Consider the following 11,104-nt stretch of genomic DNA (forward strand, 5'->3'; position numbering starts at 1 on the left):
TGAACCACCTCCCCAGAGAAACCTTTGTCCCTTAGAAGGGATGTCTCAAGAGCCATGCCATCAAAGACAGACAAGGCAGGTCAGGATGGAGGCAGGACCCTAGGGAGAGTATGTCTGGATGAAGATGAAGAGGGAAGGGGTAGTCTATGGAGAGATCTATTAGTTAACCAATGGCATCTGGGTCATGCTGGAGCCACTAGTATGATTGTGCCACCATCCTCTATGAATTTTTGCAGGACTCTGGAAAGTAGAAGAGATAGGCCAGATGAAGGGCCCAGGGGACTGGGCGAATGTCCATGAAGCTCACTCCTGTATCTCGTCCTGGCTCCGTACACTAGAACCTTGTGATTGTGTCTGGAGGCCATGAGATTGACGGCTGGAAGTCCCTATTTTCACACCAGTATCTGAAAGACCTCTGGGTGTAGAGACCAGTCACCAGCGTGAATGTCCTGTTGAATGAGGAAGTCTGCTTCCCAATTGAGGACTCATGGAATGAAGTTTGCCGATATTGCCGGGAGTTGAAGTTCTGCACAGGTGAGAATCCTTGATACCTTATGCATTGCTGCCACAGTGCGAGTGCCACCCTGTCGATTTATATATTTACCACTGATGTGGCATTGTCTCACTGGTTCTGTAGTGGAGAACCCTGGAGCAGGGCATGGACCATAAGAAGGTCCACGTAGACAGCTTGAAGTTCTGGGACGTTGATCAGGAGATCCCTTTCTGACAGAGACCAGCAATCCTGAATGGAGTGACTGCCTGTGACAGCCCCACATCAACCAGAGAATGGCATCCATGGTGAGGAATGTCCAGTGTGGGATCCAGAACGGTCGGCCCTTGTCTAAATTGGTCATGTGTAACCAACACGACAGAGATGCATGAAGAGATCAGGTCAGATTCAAGGTCTGGGATTTGATTTGAGATCGTAACCCAGTCTATTCATACAGTATCAGGTGCTGCAAACGCCTGGAGTGAAACTGGGCATATTCCACCATATCGAACACTGAGACCATGTAGGTTAGGGTCTGCATTGCTGAATGAACTGAGACCTTGGGACGGCAGAGTAGGTTGGAGATGCGCAACTGCAAAGTTGCAATCTTGTCCTGAAGGAGGAATATGCATTGTACCCTGGGGTACAGCAGTGCTCCCAGGTGCTGCATCTTCTGGGGTGGGATGAATGAGGATTTGGGCCAGTTGATTAACTATCCATGGTACTTCCATATGGAACCTGGGTTTCTTGAGGTACTTGTTCAGCAATTTCAGATTCAGAATTGGACAGTATGATCCATTTGGTTTCTGAACCAAAAAGAGGGTATAATAGAACCCCTGACTAGCTGAGATTGTGGAAAAGGAATGATAACCCCCGACTGTAGGACTTGTGCCCCAATGTACACCAACTTGTATTTGGGATGGTGGGAACGTGAATGGGTCTTCAAAGATTAAAAATATATTTATACTGACCACATTATAATGGGGTTACATAATACTGATGACCTCCTAATCATTTGGGAATGGAGACATAACACTCCTTAAAGAATTCCTGGCAAAGTTGAAACACAACAACTTGAATCTAAAGTTGACAAACAAAGCAAGTCAGACCAAAATAAACTGCCTAGATATTACTTTGAATCTGGAAGTGGATGGGGACATTTCTACAGATCTTTTCAGGAAGAAAACCTTGACCAATAGTATTTTGCACAGCGAAAGCTCCCATTATCCACCTGTTCTGTAAGGGTAACAAAAGGATGAATTCTCCATATAAAATTGAATTGCTCAGAATAAAATACCTTTGAGAAGAGATCAAAGGTTAAGAGAACGTGGATATAGTAGAAGGATAATTAAAAAAAAGCATACAAAGACACAAAAAAGTACACCAGAGATCAATTACTAATACCAAAAACTAAAACAAATAAAAAAGAAAACCAACCAGAGAACATCAGATTTGTGGGAGCCTTTTGCATGGAGTGAAAACATATCCAATTGGTACTTCAAAATACTTATGAATGTTCTACAAACAGACCCAGACCTTGCCAAAATCCTGAGAGGCAGAATCCAAACGAGCTTGAGAAGAATCTCCATGCCATCCATGACAGCTATTTTGAGTACTTCAAATAAAATCACCAAACTTATCTTTAGTCCGGAGATACAATTTATTGAATGAGGACATATTTATACATTGTATCTGGATTCAATACAGGAAGAGTCACGTGGCTATACAAAAAATCCATTTGATAATATCTTTATGTACAACACTGGATGCCGTTTGAGGTTGTCGTTTTAAGTGATATTAAATGCCTGTTTATATAAGTTTTTTAATATTTACATAAAAGAAACATTTTATATATATTTCTATTACATTGATGTGGTCTCTAGTCATTTCATGCACCTGTATTTATAGCGCATAAAAGTCACAAGTAAAATACTTTGAACAAGCAATCCTTTTCAAAGAAGGGATCAATGAAATGTGGTGGATGTAAAGCCTACCCCGCAATGAAAGCTACAAATATGCACCAAGACGAAGTTTGGCAGGATATGGCATATAGAGGAGTTTATTGACTGTAGTACGCCAGCAATAATCTATAATCTACAATGTCCATGTAATTTAACGTATATAGCGAAAACAAAAAGGCCATTCAAAAAGAGGATTTTGATGCCAACGCCGCCAACATACTCGACCAGATACTGGGAGACAACTCGCCGCCACCCGAGCAGGGTGACCTGGCATCCGATGCAGAGGAAGTCCCGCCTGACGGAGTGGTAACGTAAACGTTGAATTGTAACTGGTGCCTAGCCTTTCTTTTTTCCCCAACTAGTGGCGTCTTTTTCTATTTTCACCATTAATGTGAGGAGTATTAAGGATAAGCTTAGAAGACAGTCTGTGTTTACTTTCTTAGAAAGTCAGAAATGTGATGTGTACATGTTGCAGGAATGCTCTCTTCCCTTCTCCAAGTCCTACAAACATCTGGGCAGGCAGTGGTCTCACGGCGCCTCCTATTGGTCCGGTGGGGGTGAGTGTAAGTCTGCAGGGGTCGCCATTCTTATTAGGGGGAGCCTCTTCACGCTAGATTCTGTTCAGGAGCTCGTCTGCGGCAGATTGCTTATCGTAGACGGCTCCTGGGCAGGTGAGCCTATTAGGCTTATCTGCGTGTACGCCCCCCCTGGAAAGAATGAGCGTTTGGAGCTTTTCCAGACCCTGTGACTGCAGCTCGCAACCACTAGGGCGGTAGTGATGGCAGGAGACTTCAACTGCACCATGGAGGAGGATGGACGCAGCACCAGCAACTCTACCAAGCTTGATGTGACGTCTAAACTGCTTATAGAAATGGTGACCGAAGAATCACTGCGGGACGCTATGGGCTCCATGGGGGCCTGCTACGTGAATTACACATGGAGGCGCCCCGATGGCTCTGTGCGTTCCCGCATTGACTTTGTGTTTACCTCTAGAGCAGTGAAGCAGACTAGGCATTCTATGGTCCCCTGCTTCTTCTCAGACCACAGGGCCATTCTCTTCCAAGGAGTCCTGGGCAGCGGTTTTTCACCTGGCCCAGGCTCCTGGAAGTTGAATTGTGCCCTACTGGAAAGAGAGGATGTGCTGGCGGAGCTGAAGGATGCCTACATCACATGGAAAAATGACAAATGTTATTTTGACTGTATGAGTGACTGGTGGGAATATGTCAAGGCTAACATTCGCAGTTTCTTTCAGGTGAAAGGCAGACAAGAGGCGTGCGACCGAAAGAGGAACTACAAGAGACTGCAAAGACAACTGCAGTCCCTGCTGGACCTCCAACGGTGCGGCTGGGACATGAGAGACGAGCTGAATGAGACCAAAGGGGGCCTGAAAAGGCACTTTGAGGAGGAATCCAGACGTATCGTCTTCCGTTCCAAGGTGGAGAACCTGGAGAAGGATGAGAAATGTAACTCTTTCTTTTTCAGGAAACTCCACTCTGGCCACACGCCCCTGACTAAGCTGCGAGATGAGACCGGTATTCCCAGACAGGGGAAGGAGGGCGTGATGAAAGTCGTCCGAGACTACTACAGCGACCTCTACTCCCCTAAGACAACAGACAGCGAGGAGGCCGATAAGTTCCTGTCTGGTATCACTAACACCATTGATCCTGTAGGCAAAGCCGCCCTGGATGCTCCCTTGGCGTTGGAGGAGTTGCACTCTGCTGCCAGATCCTTTAGGCAGGGCAGGACCACGGGCAGTGATGGTCTCCCAGCAGAGCTCTATGTAGCGCTGTGGGACCTCATTGGACCGGACCTGCTCGAGCTGTATGGGGAGATGGTGGTGGAGGGCAAAATGCCCCCATCGCTGAGGGAGGTAATGATCACGATCTTGTATAAGCGTAAGGGGGAGAGATGTGAGCTGAAAAATTGGAGGCCCATCTCTCTCTTAAACGTGGACTACAAGATCCTCGCCAAGGTGCTCGCCAACAGGCTGAAGGCTGTCATCGGACAGATCATTCACCCGGACCAGACCTGCGGCATTCCTGGTCGCAGGATTGCAGACAGCCTTGCTCTCCTCAGAGACACGGTCCACTACATCAAGGACCAGAACGTTCACGCGGCCCTGGTCAGCCTTGACCAGGAGAAGGCCTTTGACCGTGTCTCACATGAGTTGATGGGCAGGGTACTGCATAAATTTGGCCTCGGTAAAATGTTTTGTACGTATGTTAACCTGATGTACCTTGACATCCACAGCTCGGTGCTGGTGAACGGCTGGAAGACTGACCCCTTTTCCATCCTGTCTGGGGTCAGACAAGGCTGCCCTCTTTCACCTCTTCTTTTTGTTTGTGTTATAGAGCTCATGGCTGGATGCATCAGACGGAATCCAGAGATCAGAGGGATCGCCGCACCGGGTCGTGACCGACGAGAGGCCAAGTGGTTGCTGTTCATGGACGATGTCACTGTCTTCTGCGCGGATCATCGCTCGGTGACAGCACTCGTCCAGACCTGCGAGAACTTCGGCCGAGCTTCAGGAGCTAAAGTCAACTGCGGGAAGTCAGAGGCCATGCTCTTCGGAAAGTGGCACCTGCCATCCTCTGCACCATTCCCTTTTGCCATCAAGCCTGACTTCATCAAGATCCTGGGAGTCTGGTTCGGCGGCGAGGGTGCAGCCCTGAAATGCTGGGACGAGAGACTGGCGACTGTGCGTCAAAAGATTGGATTGTGGAGCCTCAGAGAACTTACCATCGAGGGGAAATCACTTGTGCTGTGCAACGAGATCCTTCCCATTCTACAGTACACCGCGCAGGCCTGGCCACCTCTGGCCACCGTCTGCCGGGCCATTACAAGGGCAGTGTTTCACTTCATCTGGGGCTCCAAGATGGACAGAGTAAAGCGATCAGTTATGTACAAGGAGCCCCTCAAAGGTGGAAAGGGAATACCGGACGTCCCCACCATGCTTCGAGCCTTCTTTGTGTGTAGCTGCATCCGCAGGACTTTGTGCGAGAACTTTAACGACTCTGCAGGAAACTCCATGTCCCGTTTCTTCCTCCTGCCTCTTTGGAGGAACCTTGGCTGGGACAAATGGGACAGCTCCATCCCTTACAACTGGAACACCCCGTGGTTCTACCTGGACGTGTCCAAGTTCGTGAGGGAACACCAACTGGAGGGAGTTAAGCCTGACTTATGGAAACCGAAGACTATCTACAAGCTCATCAGAGCTAAAGACGATTTGGAGCCGATTCCGGGGCTCCCTTCAGCGACTGCCAAACAGGTCTGGGAGAATGTGGCCTCCAAAGGCTCACAAACAGACACAAAGACCTGTCATGGATGGCCATCCAAGGGGGTTTACCCCTCAGGTCATTCATGCACTCCCGGAACCTGTGCAGGTACAGACATTGCCCCAGGTGCATCATACATGAGGAAACATTTATGCACCTGTTTTGGTACTGTGCCTGTGCCCAGTTGTTGTTGGATGCCCTGGAAAACGAACTGAAAAACTGTGTGCCAAGGAACTGCCTCACGTACCATTCGGTACTCTACGGACTATTCCCGGGCACCCACACCGTTGGGGCGATCCAGGAAGCCTGGCGCCTTATGAACTGTGTTAAGGACGCGTCGTGGCTCGCCAGGAACCGCCTCATACTGCGGAGGGAGAGGATGTCCATCCAGGACTGTTGCAGGCTGGTTCACAGCCTGCTAAGAGACTATTCCATCATGGACAGCCGTGAGGAAGTAGAGGACTAAAACTCCCCTTTTTCTGACCCTCTCCCCTTGTTTGAACTGATCAATGAGACTTTGGGACCGTGGCCCCTTCCCCCCCACTCACAATGTCTGATGTTTTGTTGATGTCTTTCTATTTATTGCCCCTCCCCTTATATGTGTCTGTCTTTCAATAAAGCTTCGGGCATGTGATTCACCCTCCCTCACCCTCCTACCCTCCACACCCATAGCCTTATTAACTGTTGTGTTATTGTATAGTTTACATGCATAGTATAGTCTGAGAACTATAGTGTAGGCTGGCCTGTGCCGTAGTTCTTCGACTGCACTATACCGTCTGCATCTGTACTGTGTTTTGGCTGTGCTGCGACACGGTACTTATGTTTGTCATGTTTATGTATGTTTTTTGCTACTTTATGCCAATAAAGACTGCTTTTTCAATCAAAAAATCTCGCTTCTCGGCCTTTTGGCTAAGATCAAGTGTAGTATCTGCTCGAGGGAAACACAGGGTGGAGTACCTGTTCTTACACTAGGAGCGTGAGAGATTCCTAGATGTGGAATGGAGAAACACCTTGTGGAGTACCATGCCAGTGTGTGGCAAGGCCTCTTGTCGAGAGTGGAGAAAAACCAGGCTTAGTATCCCTACTACGTAAGGGTAACAATCACCCTGCGTTGGACAGGGAACGGCCTGGTTTAGTATCTACTCTCGTACTGGGGGTTGACCCTGGCACAGAGCAGGTATGAAACTTGGTCTGGCTGATAGACTGGGAGTGGCTCGAAGCTCGAGGTGACACGTGCCCCTGGGATGACCTAGGGGTGCCTTAATTTGCACTGGTGCAGGCGCCTTTGCACTTTGATGGCACTAGCACTGTCACATCCCAACTTCTGATGCACTTTTTCCTTTGCCCTGGCCTTTTGGCTAGGGCAAGGACAATTTTTTACCCCCCTCCCCGGCCTTCTGGCTGGGGCTTATTTATTTATGCACAGCACTTATTTTTGTTTAGTATGTCACGTTCACGGTTTTTCGTTGGGGTTTAAGAGAGACCCTTATGGGCTACCCTCTCCCCTAGTTGCTGAGGCCCTCTCCTTTTGGGGAGGGCCAGACGCTGTTTTCGGTCCCCAGGGGGAAGCTTCGGCCAACCCTGGGGACACACGAGGGTCCCTCTGCGCCTCGGCAAGGAGGGACCCACAGACCCTTTTCCCCTCAGTAGGCCTTTGGGCTCTGAGGGGTTGGGGAGTAACGGGGCCCTTCTCCTTTTGGAGAGGGTCCAAGATACTATGCCCCCAGCACGTTTGGCACAGACACTGGGTGATGAAGCACCGCACCTCGGGCTTCAAGAGAAAAAAAAAATCTAGCTTCTCGGCCTTTTGGCTAAGATCAAGTGTAGTACCTGCTCGAGGGAAACACAGGGTGGAGTACCTGTTCTTACACTAGGAGCATGAGAGGTTCCTAGATGTGGAATGGAGAAACACCTTGTGGAGTACCATGCTGGGGTGTGGCAATGCCTCTGGTCGAGGGTGGAGAAAAACTGGGCCGAGTATCCCTACTTCGTATGGGTTTACGGGACCCTTACGTTGGACAGGGAACGGCCTGGTTTAGTATCTACTCTTGTACTGGGGGTGGACCCTGGCACAGAGCAGGTATGAAACTTGGTCTGGCTGAGAGGTTGGGAGCTGCTCGAAGCTCGAGGTGATATGTGCCCCTGGTGCTAGAAGAGCCAGGGGTGCCTGAACCTGCACTGGTGTTAGGTTCCCACCTTTGCACAAGTAAGGCACTTGGCACTGTTCACTTCCCTACTTCTGGTGCACCTTGTCCTTTGCCCTGGCCTTTTGGCTAGGGCAAGGATAATTTTTTACCCCCCTCCCTGGCCTTCTGGCTGGGGCTTATTTATTTATTTATGCACGTGTTTTGCACTTATGTAACACACTAGCACTTATTTTTGTAGTTTTGTCACGTTTCGTTTTTTTGTTTGGGGTTTAGGTGAGACCCTTATGGGCCACCCACTCTCCTAAGTTGCCGAGGTCCTCTCCATGGGGGGTGGACCAGACGCTGTTTTCGGTCCCCAGGGGGAAGCTTCGGGCAACCCTGGGGACACACGAGGGTCCCTCTGCGCTTCGGCAAGGGGGGACCCACAGTCCCTTTTTCCCCTCAGTAGGCCTTTTGGCTCTGAGGGGTAGGGGAGTAACGGGGCCCTTCTCCTTTGGGAGAGGGTCCAAGAACCTATGCCCCCAGCACGTCTGGTCACAGACACTGGGTGAAGAAGCACCGCACCTCGGGCTTCAAGTAAAAAAAAAAAAAAATCTAGTTCTAGTTCTTTTGGCTAAAATCAAGTGTAGTACCTACTCGAGGGAAACACTTGGTGGAGTACCTGTTCTTATACTAGGAGCGTGAGAGGTTCCTAGATGTGGAATGGAGAAACACCTTGTGGAGTACCATGCCGGGGTGTGGCAAGGCCTCTGGTCGAGAGTGGAGAAAAAAACGGTCTTAGTATCCGCTACCTTTTTAGGGGTTGAAATAGGACCCCTTACGCGGAGCGGGAACGGCCTGGTCTAGTATCTACTCTCGTACTGGGGGTTGACCCTGGCACAGAGTGGGTATGAAGCTTGGTCTGGCTGAGAGGCTGGGAGCAGCTAGAAGCTCGAGGTGACATGTGCCCCTGGTGCTGGAAGAGCCAGGGGTGCCTGAACCTGCACTGGTGTTGGATGTTCACCTTTGCACAAGTACAGCACTTTGCACTTTCACTTCCCCAACTTTTGTTGCACCTTTTTCCTTTGCCCTGGCCTTTTGGCTAGGGCAGGGATAATTTTTTATCCCCCCCGGCCTTCTGGCTGGGGCTTATTTAATTATTTATGCACGTGTTTTGCACTTTTGCACTACACAAGCATTTATTTATGTTTTGTAGTGTGTTACGTCACTTTTTTGTTTGGGGTTTAGGTGAGACCCTTATGGGCCACCCTCTCCCCTAGTTGCCGAGGCCCTCTCCTTTTGGGGAGGACTACAGGCTGTTTTCGATCCCCAGGAGAAAGCTTCAGCCAACCTTGGGGATACATGAGGGTCCCTCTGCGCTTCAGCAAGGAGGGACCTACAGTCCCTTTTTCCCCTCAGTAGGCCTTTTGGCTCTGAGGGGTAGGGGAGTAATGCGGCCCTTCTCCTTTCGGAGAGGGTCCAAGGACCTACGCCCCCAGCATGTTTGGTCACAGACACTGAGTGAAGAAGCCACGCACCTCGGGCTTCAAGAAAGAAAAAAAATCTAGTTCTAGTTCTCTAATCGCTTCTCGGCCTTTTGGCTAAGATCAAGTGTAGTACCTGCTCGAGGGAAACACTTGGTGGAGTACCTGTCAGCCTTTTGGCTAAGATCAAGTGTAGTACCTGCTCGAGGGAAACACTTGGTGAAGTACCTGTTCTTACACTTGGAGCGTGAGAGGTTCCTAGTGTGGAATGAAGAAACACCTTGTGGAGTACCATGCCGGGGTGTGGCAATGCCTCTGGTCGAGAGTGGAGAAAAATGGGTTTAATATCCGCTACCTTCTTAGTGGTTGAAATAGGACCCCTTACGTGGAGTGGGAATGGCCTGGTCCAGTATCTACTCTCGTACTGGGTGTTGACCCTGGCACAGAGTGGGTATGAAGCTTGGTCTGGCTGAGAGGTGAGGAGCTGCTCAACGCTCAAGGTGTTTTGTGCCCCTGGAACTGGAAGGGATAGGGGTGCCGGAAATGCACTGGGAATTTGGACCACCAATGCACGAAGGCACTTTAGCACGGAACACTTCAACCCTTCCTGTCTGCACCCACTTTCCTTTGCCCTGGCCTTTTGGCTAGGACAGGGATAATTTTTTATACCTTCTGGCTTATTTATTTATTTATTTATTCACGCACGTGTTTTGCACTTTTGCACTACACAGCACTTATTTATGTTTTTTTGTAAGTCACGTCATGGTTTTTTGTTCGGGGTTTAGGTGAGACCCTTATGGGCCACCCTCTCCCCTAGTTGCCGAGGCCCTCTCCTTTTGGGGAGGGCCAGAGGCTGTATCGATCCCCAGGGGGTAGCTTCGGCCAACCTTGGGGATACTCGAGGGTCTCTCTGCGCTTTGGCAAGGGGGGACCCACAGTCCCTTTTTTCCCTCAGTAGCCTTTTGGCTCTGAGGGGTAGGGGAGTAACGGGGGCCCTTCTCCTTTTGGAGAGGGTCCAAGAACCTATGCCCCCAGCACGTTTGGCACAGACACTGGGTGATGAAGCCACGCACCTCGGGCGTCGAAAAAAACAAAAAACCTGTTATTACACTAAGAGCGTGAGAGGTTCCTAGTGTGAAATGGAGAAACACCTTGTGGTGTACCATGCCGGGGTGTGGCAATGCCTCTGGTCGAGAGTGGAGAAAAATTGGGCTTAGTATCTGCTACCTTCTTAGTGGTTGAAATAGGACCCCTTAAGTGGAGTGGGAACGGCCTGGTCTAGTATCTACTCTCGTACTGGGGGTTGACCCTGGCACAGAGTGGGTATGAAGCTTGGTCTGGGTGAGAGTTTCGGGAGCAGCACGAAGCTCGAGGTGTTTTGTGCCCCTGGAACTGGAAGGGACAGGGGTGCCGGAAATGCACTGGGTATTCAGACCACCAATGCACGAAGGCACTTTAGCACTTAACACTTCAACCCTTCCTGTCTGCACCCGCTTTCCTTTGCCCTGGCCTTTTGGCTAGGGCAGGGATAATTTTTTATACCTTCTGGCTGGGGCTTATTCATTTATTTATTCACGTGTTTTGCACTATTGCACTACACAGCACTTATTTATGTTTTTTGTAAGTCACGTCATGGTTTTTTGTTCGGGGTTTAGGTGAGACACTTATGGGCCACCCTCTCTCCTAGTTGCCGAGGCCCTTTCCTTTTGGGGAGGGCCAGAGGCTGTATCGATCCCCAGGGGGAAGCTTCCTTTTGGAGAGGGTTCAA

The 11,104-nt window shown here is 49.7% G+C and overlaps 3 pseudogenes; all 3 read left to right on the forward strand.

The window, feature by feature from the left end:
* The first annotated feature begins 6,615 nt into the window (after positions 1-6,615).
* On the forward strand, positions 6,616-6,716 carry LOC134913258 (U2 spliceosomal RNA; annotated as a pseudogene).
* An 801-nt stretch (positions 6,717-7,517) lies between these two features.
* Positions 7,518-7,641, forward strand: LOC134913265 (U2 spliceosomal RNA; annotated as a pseudogene).
* Positions 7,642-9,433: 1,792 nt separating this feature from the next.
* Positions 9,434-9,595, forward strand: LOC134913246 (U2 spliceosomal RNA; annotated as a pseudogene).
* Positions 9,596-11,104: the final 1,509 nt, after the last annotated feature.

Source organism: Pseudophryne corroboree, chromosome 4, assembly GCF_028390025.1.
Source record: "Pseudophryne corroboree isolate aPseCor3 chromosome 4, aPseCor3.hap2, whole genome shotgun sequence".
NCBI classification, from domain to species: Eukaryota; Metazoa; Chordata; class Amphibia; order Anura; family Myobatrachidae; genus Pseudophryne; species Pseudophryne corroboree.